General features: G+C 41.4%; 1 pseudogene; it reads right to left on the bottom strand.

Annotated features, from left to right (window-relative positions):
* LOC124799059 overlaps window positions 1-16,738 on the bottom strand; it is a 162,169-nt pseudogene extending 145,431 nt beyond the window's left edge.
* Between the last annotated feature and the right edge of the window lie 6,110 nt (window positions 16,739-22,848).

A 22,848-nucleotide genomic window follows, 5' to 3' on the forward strand; every position in this document is an offset into this window, starting at 1 on the left:
ACCAGGGAGTGTGTGGAACCATATACATAGTCACTTTTCCCTTTCTGCTTTTGTGAGTGAAACAGAAATGGAATTGACTAGTAGTGGTAAAAGTTACCCTTCACATTACACAGTGTGGTGGCATGCAGAGAATGTATTAGATACTGATGTAGATGCAGTTGTTTTACATGGTCCACAGTCAGCCAAAGTCAATGCAGAAGGAAAAAGAATGAAGTCACAAACCCAGTTGATGAGTCTTTGTCTTTATGGAAGCTTATGTCATTGACTGGATAGACAACGAAAAAAAAAGTAAACTTGATAAGGAATATTTTTGGTAAGGAAAACATACTTTCAAACGTAAACCTCTGATGCCTGTGAAACAAAAATTTAAAATTAATTTTTACTGCTAGTGATGACATACAACAATGTGACATGGACTTTTAAAGTGAAAAAAATTTAAAACACAAGATTAGTCACTGAGTATCAGGAAAAAACCAAAAGTATAAGAGAACAAACAAGAGTGAACACTGGAATGAAAATAAAATGGCTGTGGGCCATTGAAAGCAGAAAGGAAAATTTATGGTAGATGGACCAAGGGAATTCTCTGTTGCAGTTCAGCTGATAAGAAAAGACAAACAACCTAACAGTAGGTGGATGGATGATGTAACAATACATGGTGGAACAACACTGATGTGAACAGTTGAAGCAGTTAATGTATGGAAAAGTCTAAAGAATGCCTTTATCCAACAATTGATGTCAGTGGATGCTGTGGTAGTTGATTTAGTTTTGTTAGTGATGATGGTGAATTGAGGTAACAAAGCAAGAATTGATGAAGTGATGAGTCTGAGGAGATTAAGCTTGAATTACACATCAGTCAACAGATATAAAACTTGCTAATGAAGAGAAAGAAGTGTGTGTGTGTGTGTGTGTGTGTGTGTGTGTGTGTGTGTGTGTGTGTGTGTGTGTTTAATAATAATGAACTATAGAGTGATTCAAAATGAGTGGGACAAAAAGAAAATATTCCTGTGACTACAGTAATTACTTTATTTCAGAAATACACACATAGACTGAAAGGTTGGCAACAATAAAACAATGAAAAGTTGCCATTGTTGTTCAGTGTTGGTGTTAGTATCCAAAATAGCGGCATGCATGATACAAAAGGCACACTGTGTCATATAATATGCAAAAACATAATCTATAATTATTGTCCAAAGATATTTTTGGAGAAGTTTTGTAAAGTGGCGCCATATTGTCACAAGACTACTAGATGGGGAAAGCATTTCAAGGAGACAGGATGCATATGCAAGAAGAAAACCACAGGATAGCCATTCATTCAAACTAAAGCAATGGAAAACATTCATATGATCTATGAAAGAAGCCCCAGGAAATGCATGCATTGTACCAACAGGCAAACGAATGTGTCACAACCAACACTGTGGCATGTGTTATGCAAATGTCTGCAGTTCAAAGCTTACAGAATTCAAATGTTGCAAGCACTAAAACCAACTGGTAAACCAAACTGAAGACAATAATGCATTGATTTTCAGTTACAGATGCAGGTGGATCATTTTGTAAACATATTTGCATTCTCTGTTGAAGCCATAGTTCACTCAAGTAGCAAAGTGAACAAGCTAGATTTGAGAATATGGGATACACAAAACCTCCATGCCTTACTGGAACATGAATGTGTTTCTCCAAAACTTTATGTTTTCTGCAACATAACCAACTGGAGAGTCTTTGGTTCTTTCTTTTTCACAGTACGTACGGTACCTTTAAAGGCATAACCTAATATTGATAAGCTTTCTCACTGGTTGTTGCCTCAGCTGAGAGAAAAGGTACATAACATCAGGATGGAGTCCCACCACATTTGCATAACCTTGTATGTAGTCATCTCAATGAACATCTTCCACGGTGGCCGATAAGTCTTGCTGCTCATGTTGCGATTCCCCAGGTCACCTGACTTTGCACCAATGAATTTTTTTCTTCTGCAGATGTGTGAATGACATGATTTAATATCCCCATTTGTGCAGGACTTACAGCACCTAAGGCATCAGCCAATCAGCACATTTAACTCCATTGATTAGGCTACATTAAAACATGTCTGGCAGGAAATGTTGTACCAGATAGACCTCTGCCACATCACAAATAGTGACCACATCAAACATCTGTGAATGTTCATTGCCAGAGTTAACCCTTCAGCCTACATATATGCTCCTGAAATAAAGTCATTAGTGTAGTCATATGAATATTTTCTTTTTGCACCTTTCATTTTCAGTCACTCTGTATAATAGTGAAGTAACATAACTACAGTGCTATTCTGTACATGTGATTATGTATTCTTCCACATAACTTAACACATCCAACATTATGAAATTTAATAAAAATAAATAAACATACATGGATACTATGTATTACCACTTTATATAATGCTTGCTATGTTACATAAATAATACTTACCTTCCCTTGATCAACTTCTTCGACAAACTTATAGTGCCTTGGAGTACCCATGCCACGGATGGTATTTATGTAAAATCCAAAGTTAATGTTTGTCTTAACAGCAAGTGATGGATCATAGTGATATATTGCAGCCAGATATGCACCAGGCTAAATTAAGTATAAAATAGTGTTACATATACACAATAAAAGACCCAGATTCATTACTGTCACATATTTCTTTGTTGATGGTTTTACACTAGCAGAGTTAACATGAGTGAAAAATAAGAACAACCAACTATACAAATGTGAAGAACCCATATCCAGAGAGTTGAAGATGCACAGAAAATAATACAATGAATTTCAGACTGTCTGAATTGAGGTACAGGGTCAAAGAGAATATGAGGGCAACAAAAGATGGATGCGGATGCTGAAAGATGTCAGGGAGAGGAAGAGAAGAAACTGGAATGAGGGACAATTGCTTAGCTTCATCAACCAAATGAGATCAACAGAGCCAAATGCATAATATACATTAATATCATCACCTATGCCTTTGATTTTCTTTGCAGTAGCAGTTTTTTCCCATCCCCTTCATAATATGCCAACCTTTTTTCCTATCAATTTGGGATCAGAACTTTAAAAACAGCCCCACTACCATTTAAATTAGGATGCTGGACCCCTGTCAGTACACAAAATATAGCTGGTTGAAATTTGACACTGAGGCCAGTATGCAACTAGAACCAACTGAAGTGCCTCCTCAAAGTAATAGATAGCCAGTCTCATTCTTGATAAAGAAACTTCCTCGTCTGAATCACTTGATCTGATGGCCTTAATTTTGTCACTCTGCACCTCAAGCCATTCAGTCTTTCACTTACTCATGATCTTCCTTCTCCAAGTGAATGTAATAGCATACAGGGAATGGCACATATTGGCACAGTGACTCCTTAATATGACTCACTGTTGACTGTATCTGTTGTTTCATGCTCCGCAATTACCATGTGACTCTATGCTTAGTAGATGAGACATATTCAGCTAATCATAGTAAATGTAGAAAGGAAAATTGGTAAATTATCTCTGCTGAGGATAATTACATTACACTATGCAGACAACTTAGATATAACACTTGTCCCTTCAATTAAGGCTAACTATATCATGATTTTTATTTGGCTCAGTCATTGGTTTGGTTTTTCTTGTGATTAGATTAGATTAGATTAGTTTTTCGTTCCATAGACCCGTGCTGAGGACATCCTCGCGGATGTGGAACATGTCAATTTATTTATTTTTTTTAAGCTGAAATAACAATACTAATAGTATGAATATATACAATACATCATTTGTTTCTATTAAAAAATTCGTCAATGGAGTACAAGGAGTTGGCCACTAGTAAGTCTTTCAGGCTCCTTTTAAACTGATCTTTATTTGTAACTAAATTTTTTATGTTTACTGGAAAATTATTGAAGATGTGTGTTCCTGAGTAGTGGACCCCTTTTTGAACTAAAGTAAGTGCTTTTAAGTCCTTGAGCAGATCATTTTTGTTCCTGGTATTGTATGTATGAACTGAGCTGTTTGTTGGAAAAAAGAGATATATTATTTAGGACAAACTTCATTAATGAGTAAATATACTGAGAGGCAGTAGTTAGTATACCCAGTTCTTTGAAGAGGTTTCTACAGGATGTCCATGAATTTACTCCACAAATAATACGTATTACATGCTCTTGGACTCTGAAAACTTTTGTTTGACTTGAAGAGTTACCCCAAAATATTATACCATATGACATTATGGAATGAAAGTAGGCAAAGTATGCAAGCTTTTTCATTTTTATGTTGCCTATGTCTGCTAACACTTGAATTTCAAATACAGATTTGTTAAGGCGTTTCTGCAGTTCTGTGGTGTGCTCTTCCCAACTGAATTTATTATCAAGTTGTAATCCCAGGAATTTAAGACTGTCAACCTCTTCTATCTGCTCTTCTTCGTATTTTATGCATATGCTGGGTGGAAACCTCTTACAGGTTCTGAATTGCATATAGTGAGTCTTTTCAAAGTTTAATGTCAATGAGTTGGCTTTAAACCATTTATTAATATCCATGAAAATATCATTAGCAGACCTTTCTAGAACTACACTTGACATACTATTTATTGCAATACTTGTGTCATCTGCAAACAAAACGAACTCTGCTTCTGGCAGTGTAACTGATGAGAGATCATTAACGTACACAAGAAAAGGCAGTGGCCCTAAGATGGATCCTTGTGGGACACCACATGTAATTTCTTCCAATTCTGATGATGACCGATGACTTAATTCACTAGTCCCTTGCACTGACACCCTTTGTTTCCTGTTAGTGAGGTATGACTTGAACCATTTTGCAGCACTGCCCTTGACACCATAGAATTCTAATTTTATTAAAAGGATGTTGTGGTTCACACAATCAAATGCCTTTGACAAATCACACATTGCAGTGTACTTGTGGGAACTGGGATTTCACATAACTGTTGCAGTGGTATGTGGTCTCAAGGGCATTTTCACGCTATGGTAATTGGTCATATTGCTATGAACCCACACACCAGACCCTTTTTTATTTTAATTATTTATTTATTTTTGGGGGGTGGGGGTTCATTTCATCCTGTCAGCCAGTTTCCTATGCTATCTGTTTTTCCTTCTTCAGTTAATGTAGTGTACTGGTTCCATTTATGTTTCCATGTTTCACATTAAGTATGGCATTTCCATTCCTGTTTGGTTTGCTGATTGTCTCAACCTAGAATTTTTCTCTCAAATAAATATCAGTTGGTAGTTTTAATTGATAATGTTGTGGAAGTTAAATGTACAGTGTTGGTATATAAATATCCTGGACTTTTGTAGTCCAGTACTGTAACGAGAATTCCAGTATATTGCACAGGTGGTGTCAAACTTATGATATAATTTTGTACAAGCTTAAGATTTCTTGTAAATAATAAACTTATCTTCCTTGAAAAAGGAATTTCAGTTTGCCCACAAATACCATTTGACACATATTGCACCTACAGTTGACTTGTACAAAAAGCAATTAATTCATTTGGAGTTGTGGTGAAGAAGAAGCATTCACTCTAGATATAACTAGATTTTCAGCATATCCTATTAGCATTATACCTACATTCGGATGCTTGGTAATATATGTGTATACACTGATGGAAAAAAATTGCAGTACCAGAAAATAATTAATGTGAAGTAATGAAATTTTGGGAATACATTTGTCTAGGTAACATTTTTAAGTGATAAACATTGCATGTTCACAGGTCAATGTGAGCACGAGATAAGCCACTGTAAATGTGAAATGGTGGTACAATAATATCCGGTGTAACTGCCAGAATGTTGAATGCAAGGATGAAAATGTGCATGTGTTGGGTTGTACAGGTGCCAGATATCTGTCAGTGGGATGGAGCTCTATGTCTGTTGCACTTGATCGGTCAATACATGGATGGTTAACACTTTTTGTGGATGATGCTGTAGTTGCCATCTGATGATGTCCCATATGTACTCAACAGTTGACAGATCTGTTGATTGAGCAGGGCAAGGTAACATGTCGGTATTTTGTAGAGCATGCTGGGTTACAACAGTGGTATGTGGGTGAGCGACATCCTCTTGGAAAACATCTCCCCAGGGATGTTGTTCATAAAAGGCAGTTTTGCTGTCAGGGTGCATGGAATAACCATGAGAGTGATCCTGCTGTCATATAAAATTAACATCCTGGACTGTAACTTCAGGTGTAGGTCAAGTGTGTATAGCTCACAGGTAGAAAGAAGGATCCTTTATTGTATGATTATATGATAGCGGAAGAAACACTGGTAGCAGTTACTTCTGTAAAATATCTGGGAGTATGCGTGCGAAACGATTTGAAGTGGAATGATCATATAAAATTAGTTGTTGGTAAGGCGGGTACCAGGTTGAGATTCATTGGGAGAGTCCTTAGAAAATGTAGTCCATCAACAAAGGAGGTGGCTTACAAAACACTCGTTCGACCTATACTTGAGTATTGCTCATCAGTGTGGGATCCGTACCAGATCGGGTTGACAGAGGAGATAGAGAAGATCCAAAGAATAGCGGCGCGTTTCGTCACAGGGTTATTTGGTAACCGTGATAGCGTTACGGAGATGTTTAACAAACTCAAGTGGCAGACTCTGTAAGAGTGCCGCTCTGCATCGCAGTGTAGCTTGCTCGCCAGGTTTCGAGAGGGTGCATTTCTGGATGAGGTATCGAATATATTGCTTCCCCCTACTTATACCTCCCGAGGAGATCACGAATGTAAAATTAGAGAGATTAGAGTGCGCACGGAGGCTTTCAGACAGTCGTTCTTCCCGCGAACCATACGCGACTGGAACAGGAAAGGGAGGTAATGACAGTGGCACGTAAAGTGCCCTCCGCCACACACCGTTGGGTGGCTTGCGGAGTATAAATGTAGATGTAGATGTAGAGGTGGATTGTAGGCCCTTGACTGGCCACCTCCTGACCAATGCGTAGCCATCAATGGCACCAAGGCAGAAACAGCTTTCATCAGAAAACACAACACACCTCGTTGCATCACTGTGGTGTCAACTGCTGCACAAATTGCTGCTGCAGATGCAGTATGACCTGCCAGAGCCGTACGCCAAACACAATGGTCTTCCCTCTCAGTAGTGCCATCTGGGACCTGGTCATCTTGTGACTGTACATTCTCATGACCACTGCTGCCAGAATTCATGTACAGTGGCAATATTCCTGACGAGTCTTTCTGCAGTATCACAGAAGGAACATCCAGCTTCCCACAGCCCTATAACACAATCGCCTTGAAACTCAGTGAGGAGTCAATAAATGTGTCTTTGTCACGTTAAAGTCATTCTTGACTAACATCAACCCACCATGTCCAATCTCAAAGGTAACTAATACTAACAACCAATACAGAGTGTATTTAAAGCAAAAATGATTTGCATCCTCATAGAAGCATTACTAGCACAAGTCTTACATGACTGGTGTGAAATTGGAATAGGTGTCATCTTTCAGATTCAGAAACACACCTACCAACTTTCTTTTATGTCACACAACTCCTTCTTGATGTTGCTGTTTTTTGTCATCAGTGTAGATCTGTTAGATTTCTTTCTGCAGAAGTTTCCAATAACTAATTACCAACTGTCAGGTCACACAACATAATAAAAAAATGTTTGACAATTTTCAATGTGTATATTGCCTTATCTATCCACCTGACACATTCTGTTTCCATGTTTGTTGTATCTTGTATGCCCTATATTTGATTTTACACTAATTCTGCTGCACGTTTTTAAGAAAAAGATCCCTAATGTGGAGAATGTTCAAGAGTCATAACAAGGAGATGAAGATGGAACACTGATCCCAGAAGGAAGAAAAATAGGGAAGAAGAATGATGATATGATTAATAAGTTTATAATTAATGACTTTTGATTTTATTAGTGTGTTGCATACACTAACTTTACTGTCACAGCTAGAGTTTTGAAAACAAAACAGGCAAATACTCTTTGTAGGGATACCCTTAACAGATAAAGATCCATGCTGATTCAGTTCAAATAGTGTCTACATGACTTTTACACTCATAATTTCTCTAGCCTTTTCTTTCAAACATTTTGATTTTGGCAGAATCTTGTGCATAAATTTTATCTGTGAAGTTCTCTCCCTCTCTCTCTCTCTCTCTCTCTCTCTCTCTCTCTCTCTCTGTGTGTGTGTGTGTATGTGATATGTTATCAGATAACTACAATTGTGTAAAAAAATTCTCAAATTCAAAAGAATAATAATTAAATTATGTAACACAATTTTTGTACAAAATTATCATTTAGAAAGTTCTAGAAAGAGAGTGTGGCATTGATCCATGGATTGATTGGCCAGAACATCATATGTGTATTATGTATTCGAGTGGATCTTTGTTATTGTATACTTCCGGGACCTCAGTTCCAGCCTAGTCTTTGACCTGTAGGTTGTTGTGTAATAAAAGTATTGATGATTAGAAGAGAGAACCGTGGTCATTACCTTACCACCTTGATATCTCCTTCAGTGGTGACCCCAAAGTTTGAATAATCCATCAAACTGAGTACAAAGTGACTACCGCGCTGGCTTCTGCATTCTGCATGGACCTTTGTCCGCTACACAATTGCCTTCTACAAATGCTACTGCCGCCCGGTTTTCACCAGTAACAGCAACTAAATTCAAGCATGCCAGCTGTAGTCGGTGCCCGACGTGAATTTCCACAGTCCTATAGCCTTGAGAACCCAGGGACCTTGTCAGGTGCAGTGGTTTTGAACATGACACCAGCTGTCTCTGACTCCAGCTTTGTTAGCTCTAAAGTGCTTCAGTTTTCGCCGCACAGCAGTACAAGAAACCACTACACACTGATACCAAACTTTAATGCAAGTACTGTAAATAGTGGGGAGCATAGTTTTCATAATGTGCCACAACAGGACACCTTTTTGAATGTGCAAGCTCCATGTGTGTATCACTCCGCGCCGGTTGCACACTACGTGAATGACATTCGCCAGCCTGTTACTCTGAGTGTTCATCAGTGCAGTAATTTGAGCGCGTCAGGTTCCACCAAGTTCATCAGTGACTCTGTGGTGGACAATTTTGCTGCAGATGTGGAGGACCAATTGCATAATAACCTGCCGAGCAACTGCCGTGACCACTTTGACCTTCCGCCGCAACAAGCGGTCCCGCTTTGCTCCACGTTGGGCTTCCTGCTAACGGATTTCGCCTCCCCTCTAGCTACTATGAACACAGCCGGTACGTCTGCTTCCTCTCTACCGCCCTCATGATGCAGAGTTAACTTCATCAAATCTGTCGAAACTTCCGGCATTCAAACCTGCCCACCCGGAAATCTGGGTCAACCTGGTCGAGCAAACTTTCAGTGTCTGTGAACTTGATGACAATGCCTGTTTCACATGCCTCATGAAGCACCTCCACGACCATGTTGACTTAATTTACGACCTGGTTAAATCACCTCCTCTGAACGAGAAGTATGCTACAGCTAAACAAGCAATACTGGAATGTGTCTCCAAGACAAGAAGAGAAAACATTCGACAGCTCGTCTATGAAGAACGCCTCGGCGACAGATCTCCGTCCCAGCTGTGGCGATGCCTTCGACTTCTCGTCGGTGAATGTGACATGCCAGACGCCACGCTCACCGAGATTTGGATGGAAAAGCTGTCTCTGTCTGTCCAAACAGCCATCTCCACCTACGAAGATAGACCAAATAGCGAATGATTGTGCGCCACCAACTGAGTTTACTCAGCTCTACTACGTGAACGCCATGCCCAGCATTCTGGCAGCTACGCCAGTTTCCAACCACAACCAGGGTCCCAACTTAGACAACCCACTAAACCTAAGTCTCTCAAGCTTGCCGCACTTCACGTCCACACAACAACAGCACATCTGACTCTGAGGAAGTTTCTGGGCTGCCGCCATCTGACCACTCGCAGGAGCAGACGTCCGCCCGTAAATACTGTTTATTCCATGCTAAATTCAGGGAACAGGCATGCAATTGTAAACCGCTGTGCTCCTACCCAAACTTCAACCACAGGTAGGCAGCGGCGGCACCTCCTGCGACGTAAACAACAGGCGCTGTTCCATGCTCCGTTCTGTGTCCAACACTAATGCTTCAAATGGACAAGTCTATGTCCACGACTTGAACTCTGGCACAAACTTTCTCATTGACACAGGCGCAGATGTTTCCCTACTTCCATCTTGTCTTGCTACCGAAAAGATCCGACTACACAAAACTGTCCTACGTGCTGTAAACTCATCTAGTTTGTCGTGCTTAGGTTCTTTCTCATATGCAGTGTCCCTCTCGCCTGAGTGCAACCTGAAGTGGTCCTTCCTGGTGGCTGACATCGACGATCCCATTTTGGGCATCGACTTTCTGTGACACCACAAACAGTGGCCTGACCTCGTCAAGAATACAGTGTTCTGCCACCGTACGCAGGAACACATCCCGTGTGCTTCGTCGAGTGTCAATAGTACTGCTAAACAGGTCCACCTGGCTAGGAAGTGTAATAACCCATCCTCTGAGCTCTTGTCATGGACAAATAAGTGGCTCACGGAGCGTGTCGAGTCTACACGCCTGCGCTTGGAACAACTTGAGTTACGCTGTCGCCTCAATGACTTAAGTAACGTGTTATCTTCGGCACGGCAGCGGCTTGCAGCAGATGACGCCTCGGCAACACACAAGGTTAGTCAGTGCCACTACAGTGTTCTTGCGCCAGAGTGCATTTGTGACCATGTGCCACCTAAACTGTACAGTGTCCGCACTCCCACCAGCTCTAACTGTGTTAATTCGAGCGCACATTCATCCCCCTCCTCACTTGGGCAGCTAACTTCCCAGGCGCAGGTTAATGTTTTTGATTTACTGTCATCAGCTGTTCATTTGTGCCCGCTACCGCCAGCAAGCCCTACAGCAACGCCTTCGGTTACTAATAAACAGTGTACCAACCTTGTTTCATGTAGCTCACTTGTTTGTCACTCCCAGCCACCTGACAGTTGGCACTTATGCAAACTTTCGCCATTTGTGCCACAGCCCAGCCTAGCGGCTGCTGTGCACACTATACCACAGACAGTCGCCTCGTGTAACATGTTGTGTGTTTCCGTGGTTACAGACGGCACCGCCCACAAAATTTGCTTGCAAGACGGACCGCCTATCTCTTGCCGACCATGCCGTCTCAAGCCAGAACTCATGAAAGTGACTCGTGAACAAATAGACAATCTCTTAACAGCCAGCATCATTGAACCATCTGCCGCATGCTGGGCCTCGCCTATCCACTTCGTCACAAAAAGCAACGGCACCTGGCGTATGGTTGGCGACTATACTAAGTTGAACTCTCCTACTATCATAGACAAGTACCCAGTTCCTAACGTTTCGAATTTTAACCATGCTCTTGCAGGCACCAAATATTTTTTGGTAGTGGACTGTAGGAGGGCCTATCATCAAATTCCGATGGCACCAGAGAATATTGAAAAGACAGCTTTTACAACACCTTTCATTACCGGTTCATGCCCTTTGGCCTCCGCAACGCTGCACAAACTTGGCAGAGATTCATAAACAAGGTGTTGTTTCATCTGGATTTTTGTTTCGTTTACTTGGATGACATTCTTATTTTCAGTCCTACTTTGCAAAAGAACAAGAAACATTTGCAGATTGTTAAAGACACTCTTACCACTGCTGGTGTTGAACTGAATAATAAGAAGCTCCAGTGGCACCAGACTTTGGTATGATTCTTAGGCTACATCGTGTCAGCTAAGGAATTCACTCCTCCCGAGGATAAAATCAAACCTGTTTTGGATTTGCCACGCCCTCACTCGTTTAAGGAGCTGTGAAGGTTCATCAAAACAGTTAATTATTATAGGAAGCACTTGCCTGCCGCAGCTGAGGTTCAGGCTCCCCTAACAGATGCCCTTGATGGCAAAAATACGACCGGTATTTGCCCGGTCCCCTGGACCCCTGCCATGAAACAAGCTTTTGAAAAACTGCAGCACCTACTAGCAAATGCAGTGACTGTTGCCCACCAGCATCTGGATGCTATATTTTTTATTACCACGGATGCCAGTGATACTGCAGTAGGTGCTGTCCTCAGCCAAACCGCCGGACATACTACCTCTCCTTTGCAGTTCTTTTCTAAGAAGCTCAACGGCGCTCAAAAAAAGTACTCAGCTTTTCATAGGGAGCTCTTGGCAGTTTACAAGGCTGTGAAACACAACAGAGTTCGTAAGTGGTGCCTGCTAACGGAGAGGTATGCTGAGCTGGTGGGGTGGGGAAACCATAGCACGGTGAGGGCGGTGTGCTGCGAGTAGAGGGGTGAGTGTCAGATGGTGAGGTCTGTGTGGGCGTGGCAAGAACCTGCGGGCTACACCGGTTAGAAGAGCAGTGCGGTGTGCTGTTGCACAAAGACAGAACTGTTATATTAGAGCCCTGGGAGCTGGGCCCTCTGCTATGGGAGCCGGGAGGCGGAAAACTCTGAAATGAGTGTGGGCTCATTGACGGGGCCAGTGTAGGCGTGAGTTTACTACTACATAGTTCAGAAAAAAGGCAGACTCAAATTGACAGCCTTGGTTGGTCGTCAAGTAAACAGGGCAGCCAAAGCATGAAATGGCAGCCAAAGCGTGAAATCCAAGTGTCTATGAAGGATCGTGCCACTGATTTGGATGTAATATTGGGTAGCGGGGCAGCTTCCACCCAACGAGAGGTTCTGTCTATAATAGATGGCATGTATCTGTAACCCTCGGACGGGGTGAGGGGGGCCCACCAAGTCGATGTGAACGTGCTAGAAGCGACTGGGAGGAGCGGCGAAGCTGCCTAATGGGGGCGACGTGTGCTGTGAAACTTTATTTTGTTGGCACAGAATGCAGGCACGGGCCCAGGCTTGGCAGTCATGACGCATGTCGCACCAGACAAAGTGCTCTGAAATAAGTCTGGTAGAGATCCTCACACCTGATGAGCATGGTTGTTTTTGTTTTAACTTTTTAACTTGTACACAAACATATGTTTACATTTTTTATTTAGTCAACATTTTTGCGAACATGAAAAGACTTAGGCAATATTTCCACTTAATGCCATGAAATGCAGCTCTCTTTAAAGATGGATAAATTTACAAAATAATGCATACTAGGAAGAGAAGGAACAAGATAGCATTGAACAACAACATTAGTGGTAAACATCTTGAATATATATTTAAGGTTGATACTGAGAAGTGATATGAAATCAATAATTGGGATGACAAATGTGTAGATTTAAATGCAGGAAGGGTTCTCAGAAAGTGAAGTGCACCTGTAAACAAAATTGCATACAATGACAGTGCATACAATTCTAGAATATTGTTCCAGTGTTTAGTGTCCTTATCATGAAGACATGATAATAGACTTTGAACATGTTCAGAGATATAGTGCTGGGACAATAACAGCATGATAAAGTCCATATGAAAGCGTATCAAACTGCTCAGTGACATTAAATTAATACCCTTTGGAAAAAGATGACATTGCTACAAAACCTGTTTTGTAAATTTATTGAACCTGTGCGACTATTATGCTGCCACCATTGTATATCTCATATAGGGATCATGCAAGAGAGACTGTGATGTGCATAGAGGCATGTTCTTACCTCACTCAATAAGTGAATGTAATGGGACAGATAATCTATAATAGTGTACAAAGTAGTCTCTGCCAAGCACTGTACAGTTACTTATGGAATATATATGCAGATGTATAACTTAAGTACAAACACCCTTAGGCTCTGAGGATGGACATTAGATTTAAATGCATATGAATTTTTCTCTTATGTTCCACATTCTTCAGGATATCCAAACTATGGGTCTACATAATGAACAGTGTATTTAATCTGATCTAATCCAAACAACTAGATTTGTCTGCAATATGAGTATGCATTTCTTATGATTTTCTCAGTTTTTCAAAATACTGAAAAAGAATTCAGCCTATTACAATATGGATTTCTAGAAAAGAACTATCACAATTCACATAATGTATGTGCTCATCATCAAGAAACAGCATAAACTGTTGCAGTAGCCCAAATTTTTAGAGTGTATCTTGGTAAAATTCTTCTTTTGGAATGTCAAGTCAAGATGGCATCAAATTTACACTGATGGAACATATTATAATTGAATTAAACACCTTGAACTATATGAAGTGTGAAATCTGCTGTTAAAAATCCAGGAATGTAAAATTATATGGAGATCAGAGAATCAGATCAATTTTATGGGCAGTGCATTATTGTTTCTGGTTCCAACAACAAAATATATATTCTCTGAGGTATGCCATCTTTATGTAGTGTTTTGAGCAAGTATTTTGACAGTTCAACTTTACATCATCACCACATGATCCTTGATTTATTGTGAGGTTAGGGATGCTGCTGCTCCCTTTAAATGCACTAATTACATCATCCTTTCACCTTTCTGTGACATATCACTGTATGCAATCCATTCACAAGTGCTTCTGGTTCATATAATCTGCTGAAAGTGACATTTGATCCACATATGGTAACCTCGTGTTCAGAGGGATAATCAGAAATAGGTTCCCTTGCTTCAGGACTCAATTGAGTACATCATCATTAGTTCACAGATTTTAGCCAGACATCCCAGATCTTACTGAAAGAAGGTTTTATGCTAATCTGATCTCAGTGGCCTCACTTATGACACTGTCACAGGACCTTGACACTTGTCAAGGAATTCCGTTGGACCAAAGTCTATGGAATGCATAAGAGTCCTGAACATTGTTGAAAAACAGCTGATTTGCTTGGCTGCACCAAATGTTTGTGGAGTTTATTCTGCTGGCATCAGATCTTCCCTGTTCTAATAGTTTCATTATGTCATACATCAGCCAAACTGCATGTCTGATTCCAGGACAATATTGTGTACAAATGGCAGTGGTAAAATGTGAGAGTTTATAAAATATAATCAACATTTCTGCATTAAATTAGTTACACAGTTCGCTGACCTTGAGTATTATAAATGTAAAGCTGATGCCATAAGAAATATAGCTAAACAGTTTCTAAATTAATTCTTTCTTCAGTAAATAATAGCATTTACAATAGTACATATCTTACCTTGCGAGGATCTTCTGTCATCTCTTTGACTGTTAAGTTTTGAAGTTCTTTTAAACGATACATTCTCTTTATTGCCAAATGTCGTTCCTCATCTAAACTCAGTTTCTTACTTGGATGCTGAAACACTGGATCCTCTTCAAACAATTTCCATATTTTCATCTGTTTTTCCAGAGAAACAAGTAATACATGACAGTATGCAGAAGTTTACTTTGTCTTAATGTATAGATTTGTAGATATTGTAAGTTTTTATTTGACATGCATAACATTTAGAAATTCATGACTACTGCATTATTCATTATATTCAGGAAGATGGAGGATCAAATTTAAATTCACCCATCCAGAATTAGATTTTCCATCAGTTCCCTAAATAGTTTATGTTAAATGTAGGAAATAGTCCATTAAAAAGAATATGGTTGAATCATCCGACAATCTAGCCTTGTTCTCCATCTCTAATGACACAGATGGGATGCTAAACCCTAACCTTTCTTCTTTTCCTTCATTAGTGCCTCACTGTTTACCTTAGTGCAACAAATTGCTCACATCGAAGTGGTGCTCAGTGAAACAAAAGAAATATTATATACATGTGGTGTCTGTTCTTTAGAACATATCCAAAAGGAAAGACAATACATGTTGTATATTGAGGTGAGGATGGCCAGTGATTTCTTTGGTGCAGATGCACACTAGGTGCGAATTCTTACAGACAGGAGTCAGCAAAATGCCACGAGTGATTAGGATAATGGATAAGGGGCACTACATTTGTAATGTGTGGCTAAGCTGAGAATGTGTGTCTGGCAGGAGGTGTGCTAGAGTAGTCCGTGAATTTGCAATGACCTTTGTATCCGGATGGTGCTGTGGTCAGCACACCTGCCTAGTAAGCAGAAGATCTGGGTTTGATTCCTGATCTGGCACAAATTTTCAACTTTCCCCATTGATTTAAAGCAATGTCCACTCACAGTCAATGTCTGTAATTCCTTTTTGTCTTAAAAGAAAGACTGTCTTCAGTTCCACACAGAAGCACAAATGTTGTGAGCTGTCCCTAGAAGCCTTTACATCGCTAATAAACTATAAAGTAAGAGTATATTGGACAGACTTATTGTTTCTCCATTTGTCTCTTCATGCCATCACATCTGCACATATAATGGCATATCTACAACTACAATGCATCAAATAACATTTGATGAAAAACAAATAGTTAACAATTTGCTAGTAACAAATTAATGCGAGTGTAATCAAAAATGATAAATACTTATTTAGGAACCTAATTAGCAAAAGTGGTATTTCAGGTCACAAATATTACCTTGTATTTCAACATTTCAGGATCTTCTAAGAGTAGCTTCAGAGATTTCCAGTCAAAAGAAGATTTTCTACGATATTTGTCAAGAGGGCTGGGCAGGAAATCAGGCAACAATTCTGATCCCATTCTTTCTTGGAGTAAATTCTGCAAAATGCAAATCAAAAGGTTATTTAAAAATAGTCATATCCAACTTATCTCAAATAGGGTACTAGGTCCGGATACTTCAAAATCTGCACACAAATTGAACAATAACTGTACCAACAAATGACAGGAGTACAGTTATCATGAGACTGGGGTTGCTGTTATAGACCTTGGATTCATCAGTTTTGTAACTTAAAGATTATTTTTCATTCTATTTATTAACTCATCTACCTGCCACCTGTTACTCTCTCCCTCCTCCTCCCACACCCCACCCCCTCACACCTCTCTCTCTTTCTCAGACATCCTCTCAAAGCACATTCCTTCAAGCTATGTGAACTGGTGCACCATTACAGACTGCTTTCTTTGTAGGCTCCACAATGATATACTTCCATGGGAAAGATCACAATATGATACCTACAGATTTTTTTTAACATAAAAAAGGAAACCACATGGTTTGTAATGAGGACATAGTACGTTTTAATTATCCTGTGGACAGAATTTTCTTTTTAAGTTATTTTAAAGTCTGGATTTGCTATCTATTAGGCCGTTCACACATGCAGCGACTGAAAACCAATGCAACGGGTTGGAGATATCTGGTTGCAAACTGGCTTACAATGCAACTCTGCACACGGCGCAACTCTGAGATGAGAAACTACAGTTGCCATTTGAGAGTGTGGAGAAGAAGGAGTATTGTTTGTTGTACTTGAGCATCTTTTGATTACACAGGATATGTTGAGTACAAATTTGAGCACAGAAGAAGATGTGGTCCTCTATTATTATTACTTACAAATGAAAAAAAGAAGGAAATTCTGCATTCATCCATATGTACACAGAAGCATAAACTGCAGGCTGTTTGTAGCAGCAAAGGAGCTGCAACAAACAGATTCAAAATTCACTGCTTTTTATAGAATGAGTAAACATTGCTACAGTGATCTGTTACAACCGATTTCCCCCACCACAACATAGTGAAATATGAAAATGAGGGAATGTGTCAGTGCAAAAGAACAGATATTAATCACTTTGAGGTAGGAGAGTTCTGATTTATTTTATACACAAATAATTTCACCAAAAGTACACACTGATTACTGTGTTTTCTAAGGAGCTTTCTTAACTTTCCAGCTGCATTGTCAGAACGTTCTGTTGATTGTCGACCAACTGTTGGACGAACTACCTTGCAAAACTCACTGGTGGCACTATTGTCTTGGTTACTGTCCTCTGTATCTTCACCCGATTCAATGGTGACATTGCTTGATTGGGATCCCAATTACTACATAACAGCTATTGAGACAACCAGTGGTGGAGTAGGCTCCTGGTTAATGATTTCATCAATTAGCTGTAATACTCTACGCTTGAATATTTTTATCTGTTGCTCATTCATTTCATCCATCTCAGACAACAAGCTAAGAAGAAACAGTTTCCTAACCTCTATCCTCTGGTTGTGGGGCTTAGACTGCTGTGAGTCAGTTTTGCCCTTCTTGGCTTTAATAAACTTGTGGCATCTCTGGTGCAGAGTTTGACTCTGATCTGTTTGAACTGCTTTGTTCTATGTCTCTCAGTGTGCAACTTGTGTACTGCCACTGCCATGAAAAAAAGAAGGAAATTCTGCATTCATCCATATGTACACAGAAGCATAAACTGCAGACTGTTTGTAGCAGCAAAGGAGCTGCAACAAACAGATTCAAAATTCACTGCTTTTTATAGAATGAGTAAACATTGCTACAGTGATCTGCTACAACCGATTTCCCCCACCACAACATAGTGAAATATGAAAATGAGGGAATGTGTCAGTGCAGAAGAACAGATATTAATCACTTTGAGGTAGGAGAGTTCTGATTTATTTTATACACAAATAATTTCACCAAAAGTACATACTGATTACTGTGTTTTCTAAGGAGCTTTCTTAATTTTCCAGCTGCATTGTCAGAACCTTCCGTTGATTGTCGACCAACTGTTGGACGAACTACCTTGCAAAACTCACTGGTGGCACTATTGTCTTGGTTACTGTCCTCTGTATCTTCACCTGATTCAATGGTGACATTGCTTGATTGGGATCCCAATTACTACATAACAGCTATTGAGACAACCAGTGGTGGAGTAGGCTCCTGGTTAATGATTTCATCAATTAGCTGTAATACTCTACGCTTGAATATTTTTATCTGTTGCTCGTTCATTTCATCCATCTCAGACAACAAGCTAAGAAGAAACAGTTTCCTAACCTCTATCCTCTGGTTGTGGGGCTTAGACTGCTGTGAGTCAGTTTTGCCCTTCTTGGCTTTAATAAACTTGTGGCATCTCTGGCGCAGAGTTTGACTCTGATCTGTTTGAACTGCTTTGTTCTATGTCTCTCAGTGTGCAACTTGTGTACTGCCATGTTTTGCTCTTCTTGCTTCATCTCTAATAAATGCATTTACGATATTTAAAGTGTGTTATTACTGATCAGCATTACGTGATAACAACAGTGGTGGCCCCGACATCATCGTTGCATGATCGCGAGTTATTTTGTGCTTCTCTTCATCATTAATGGACTTTGTGTGCCCGCCCACACTGTCTTCAGAACAATGGGTCTACCAGTGTTTTTCAGCGCTAGTGCCATGCATCCTATTACCTGAGCTTGTGAACATGAGTGGTGAAGTGTATCTAATGTGCTTTTGGTTAAAAGTGAACAATTATCTATGCCCGGCCATTCTGGTGGCCACTTAACCTTAACCAGCCCCACATGGCCACCATGAAGTGCGACAGCTCAACAACAGCCACAACATGCACAGTGCATCCCACCTAATGACATTGTGGCCGATCACCCAGTTATGGATGTTGTGGTTTACCTCTAAGCTAGCAGTCTCCTTTGGTTTGGTTTGATGTGCCGACAAAGCTCCAGAACTGTGATTCAAACATTCCTACGCACACAGTTGCACATTCTTATGTGCCTAGTGTTGCAGCACCCCACCCTCCCCCCACATGCCGTCTTGGTGACACTGGTCGCTTTGACTGCGCCGGTTTCTGCGACCATCGCACCATGGTTACACCATGACCACCTTCCGGCCTCTTTTGTAATGGTGCCAGCTATTCCGCCCATGCCGGTTACCAGGTCAGTCCCTCTAAAGCTGAAATGAGACCGCCTTCTGCCTGCTGTTGCAACGGGACTGGCCCTTTCACCCATGCCATGTTCATCATCAGGCCTGGAATTGGGACACACCGTGCCGACTTTTGCAACCATGCACTCCATACTGTGTGCTACATGTGCCCCCCCCCCTCCCCCTCCCATGCAGACTTCAGGCGATGTACTGTCCACCACTACTGCACTCCCAGCATCGGGGGCTTCCTGCTCTGCTTGCACGGATCTTTGTCTGCCGGTGTTGCATCAACATGTGACACCTAGCAGGTTACTTAAGCTGCCTGCTTTGAAGAAAGATAACCCAAAGCCTTGGTTCATGTTGGTGGATCACCTACTGAATATCCAAGGTATTTTGGACGATGATGCACGTTTTGTCTGCCTGGTGAGTCATCTCCACGATCATCCGGACCTCATCAGCAATATGCTTCTCTCACCGACTGCCTCGCACAAGTATTCAATGGCAAAAGTACTACTTATCGAGCACTTTTCTCGCCCCCGGTGGACGCTATCCACCACATTATTCATGACGAACACCTCAACGACCGCACACCTTCGCAGCACTGGTGGGACCTCTGTGCATTAATTGATGATCAAGTGTTACCTGACACTGTGCTTTGGACACTGTGGATGGTCAAAATATCTTTGGATCTACACCTCCACCTGCTGTCCCATGTCACCTGCTCACCTGAGGTTCGCTTACACATGACTGATCAAGCTTATGCTATCATTCATCACCGACACCGCCTGTCATGGACGACTCCTCTATCACCGTCAGTTGGCATGCCTGCATCTTCGGTTCCGCACGCTGCCAGCAGAAGCCAACATGCTTGCCTCAACACTTCAGATGACAATCAGGAGCTGGCACCTTGCGGACTACAGGAGGTATTGCCTGTGGCCTCTCTACAGCAGCTGACCTCGCCCGAGCAGCAGCCCGAGCAGCTCCCAGCTCCAACGCAGCCAGCTGCGGCCCCCTACCTCTCCACATAGCCTATCCTCCCAACCTATCCACTGTGCTGGTACCATGCTACTTATGGGGATGCCGCACGCAACTGTTGCGCGCCTTGCACCTACCTACCCAAACGATTCTGGCGGGCACATTTAGGCGCCATGTCCCGCCACGTTCCTTCACGGTGCCTACTATCTGATGCCATACCACTCGCTTCAGTGGTGCGACACCTCTACACCAATGACTTGTCATCGGACACTCGCTTTCTCGTCGACACTGGTGCCGACATCAGTGTTATCCTGGCCAAGCTCATATTTTCACCTGCTAACCTCTCAGTGATTTGTAATCATTCTCCTATTGCAGTCCTTGGCTCCATTATGATGTCGCTTTGCCTATTGCCGTCCACAGCTTCTGTTGGACTTTCCATGTTGCTGACATGGATGAACCTGTGATTGGGTTGGACTTTCTACACCATTATGAACTTTCACCAGACCTGCAGGCCACTGCACTTCACCGCATGTCTGGTTCTACTGTTCCGTGCTCAAACGAGTTCAGCACAACTTTGCTCTCTGCCTCCTTGGCTATGCTTTCCACATGTGCATCTCTGCTCGAGCACATTACTACTAGGCTCTCTGATTTGTCGGACGTGCGTACAAGAACAGAGGACCTCGCACCCAGAATGATGAGTTACACAACTGCATTGCCTCTGCTTACGCTGAATTGTCACACGCACGGTGTACGATATGTCACCTATCTGCTGAACCACAACGAGACGACCCAGCACATGCCCCTACTGCGGCTTCTCACCAATCTGCTCCTGTGTCGTGCATTCCTCCACCTGCTGTCGTTTTCTGACTGCCGCACAGAAATATACAAGACGCAACTCCATGCTCCGCTCCTGAGACGCAGCAAGGTAGGAGTAGGCAAAATGCAACAGGGAATAACAATATTAATGTGCTAATAGTAAACTGCAGGAGCGTCTATAGAAAGGTCCCAGAACTGCTCTCATTAATAAATGGTCACAACGCCCATATAGTACTAGGGACAGAAAGTTGGCTGAAACCAGACGTAAACAGTAATGAAATCCTAAACTCAGATTGGAATGTATACCGCAGAGACAGGCTGGACAGTGGAGGGGGAGGCGTGTTTATAGTGATAAGAAGAGCAATAGTATTGAAGGAAATTGACGGAGATCCGAAATGTGAAATAATTTGGGTAAACGTCACGGTTAAAGCAGGCTCAGACATGGTAATTGGATGTCTCTATAGGCCCCCTGGCTCAGCAGCTGTTGTGGCTGAGCACCTGAAGGATAATTTGGAAAATATTTCGAGTAGATATCCCCACCATGTTATAGTTCTGGGTGGAGATTTTAATTTGCCAGATATAGACTGGGATACTCAAACGTTCATAACGGGTGGCAGGGACAAAGAATCCAGTGAAATTTTTTTAAGTGCTTTATCTGAAAACTACCTTGAGTAATTAAACAGAGAACTGACTCGTGGCGATAACATATTAGACCTTCTGGTGACAAACAGACCCGAACTATTTGAAACAGTTAACGCAGAACAGGGAATCAGTGATCGCAAAGCGGTTACTGCATCGATGATTTCAGCCATAAATAGAAATATTAAAAAAGGTAGGAAGATTTTTCTGTTTAGCAAAAGTGACAAAAAGCAGATTACAGAGTACCTGATGGCTCAACAGAAAAGTTTCGTCTCAAGTACAGATAGTGTTGAGGACCAGTGGACAAAGTTCAAAATCATCGTACAATATGCGTTAGATGAGTATGTGCCAAGCAAGATTGTAAAAGATGGAAAAGAGCCACCGTGGTACAACAACTGAGCTAGAAACTGTTGCGGAAGCAAAGGGAACTTCACAGCATACATAAACATAGCCAAAGCCTTGCAGACAAACAAAAATTACGCGAAGCGAAACGTAGTGTGAGGAGGGCTATGCGAGAGGCGTTCAATGAATTCGAAAGTAAAGTTCTATGCACTGACTTGGCAGAAAATCCTAAGAAATTTTTGTCTTATGTCAAAGCGGTAGGTGGATCAAAACAAAATGTCCAGACACTCTGTGACCAAAATGGTACTGAAACCGAGGATGCCAGACTAAAGGTCGAAATACTAAATGTCTTTTCCCAAAGCTGTTTCACAGAGGAAGACTGCACTGTAGTTCCTTCTATAGGTTGTCACACAGATGACAAAATAGTAGATATCGAAATAGACGACAGAGGGATAGAGAAACAATTAAAATCGCTCAAAAGAGGAAAGGCCGCTGGACCTGATGGGATACCAGTTCGATTTTACACAGAGTACGCTAAGGAACTTGCCCCCATTCTTGCAGCGGTGCACCGTAGGTCTCTCGAAG

Source organism: Schistocerca piceifrons, chromosome 5 (assembly GCF_021461385.2).
Source record: "Schistocerca piceifrons isolate TAMUIC-IGC-003096 chromosome 5, iqSchPice1.1, whole genome shotgun sequence".
Lineage (NCBI taxonomy): Eukaryota > Metazoa > Arthropoda > Insecta > Orthoptera > Acrididae > Schistocerca > Schistocerca piceifrons.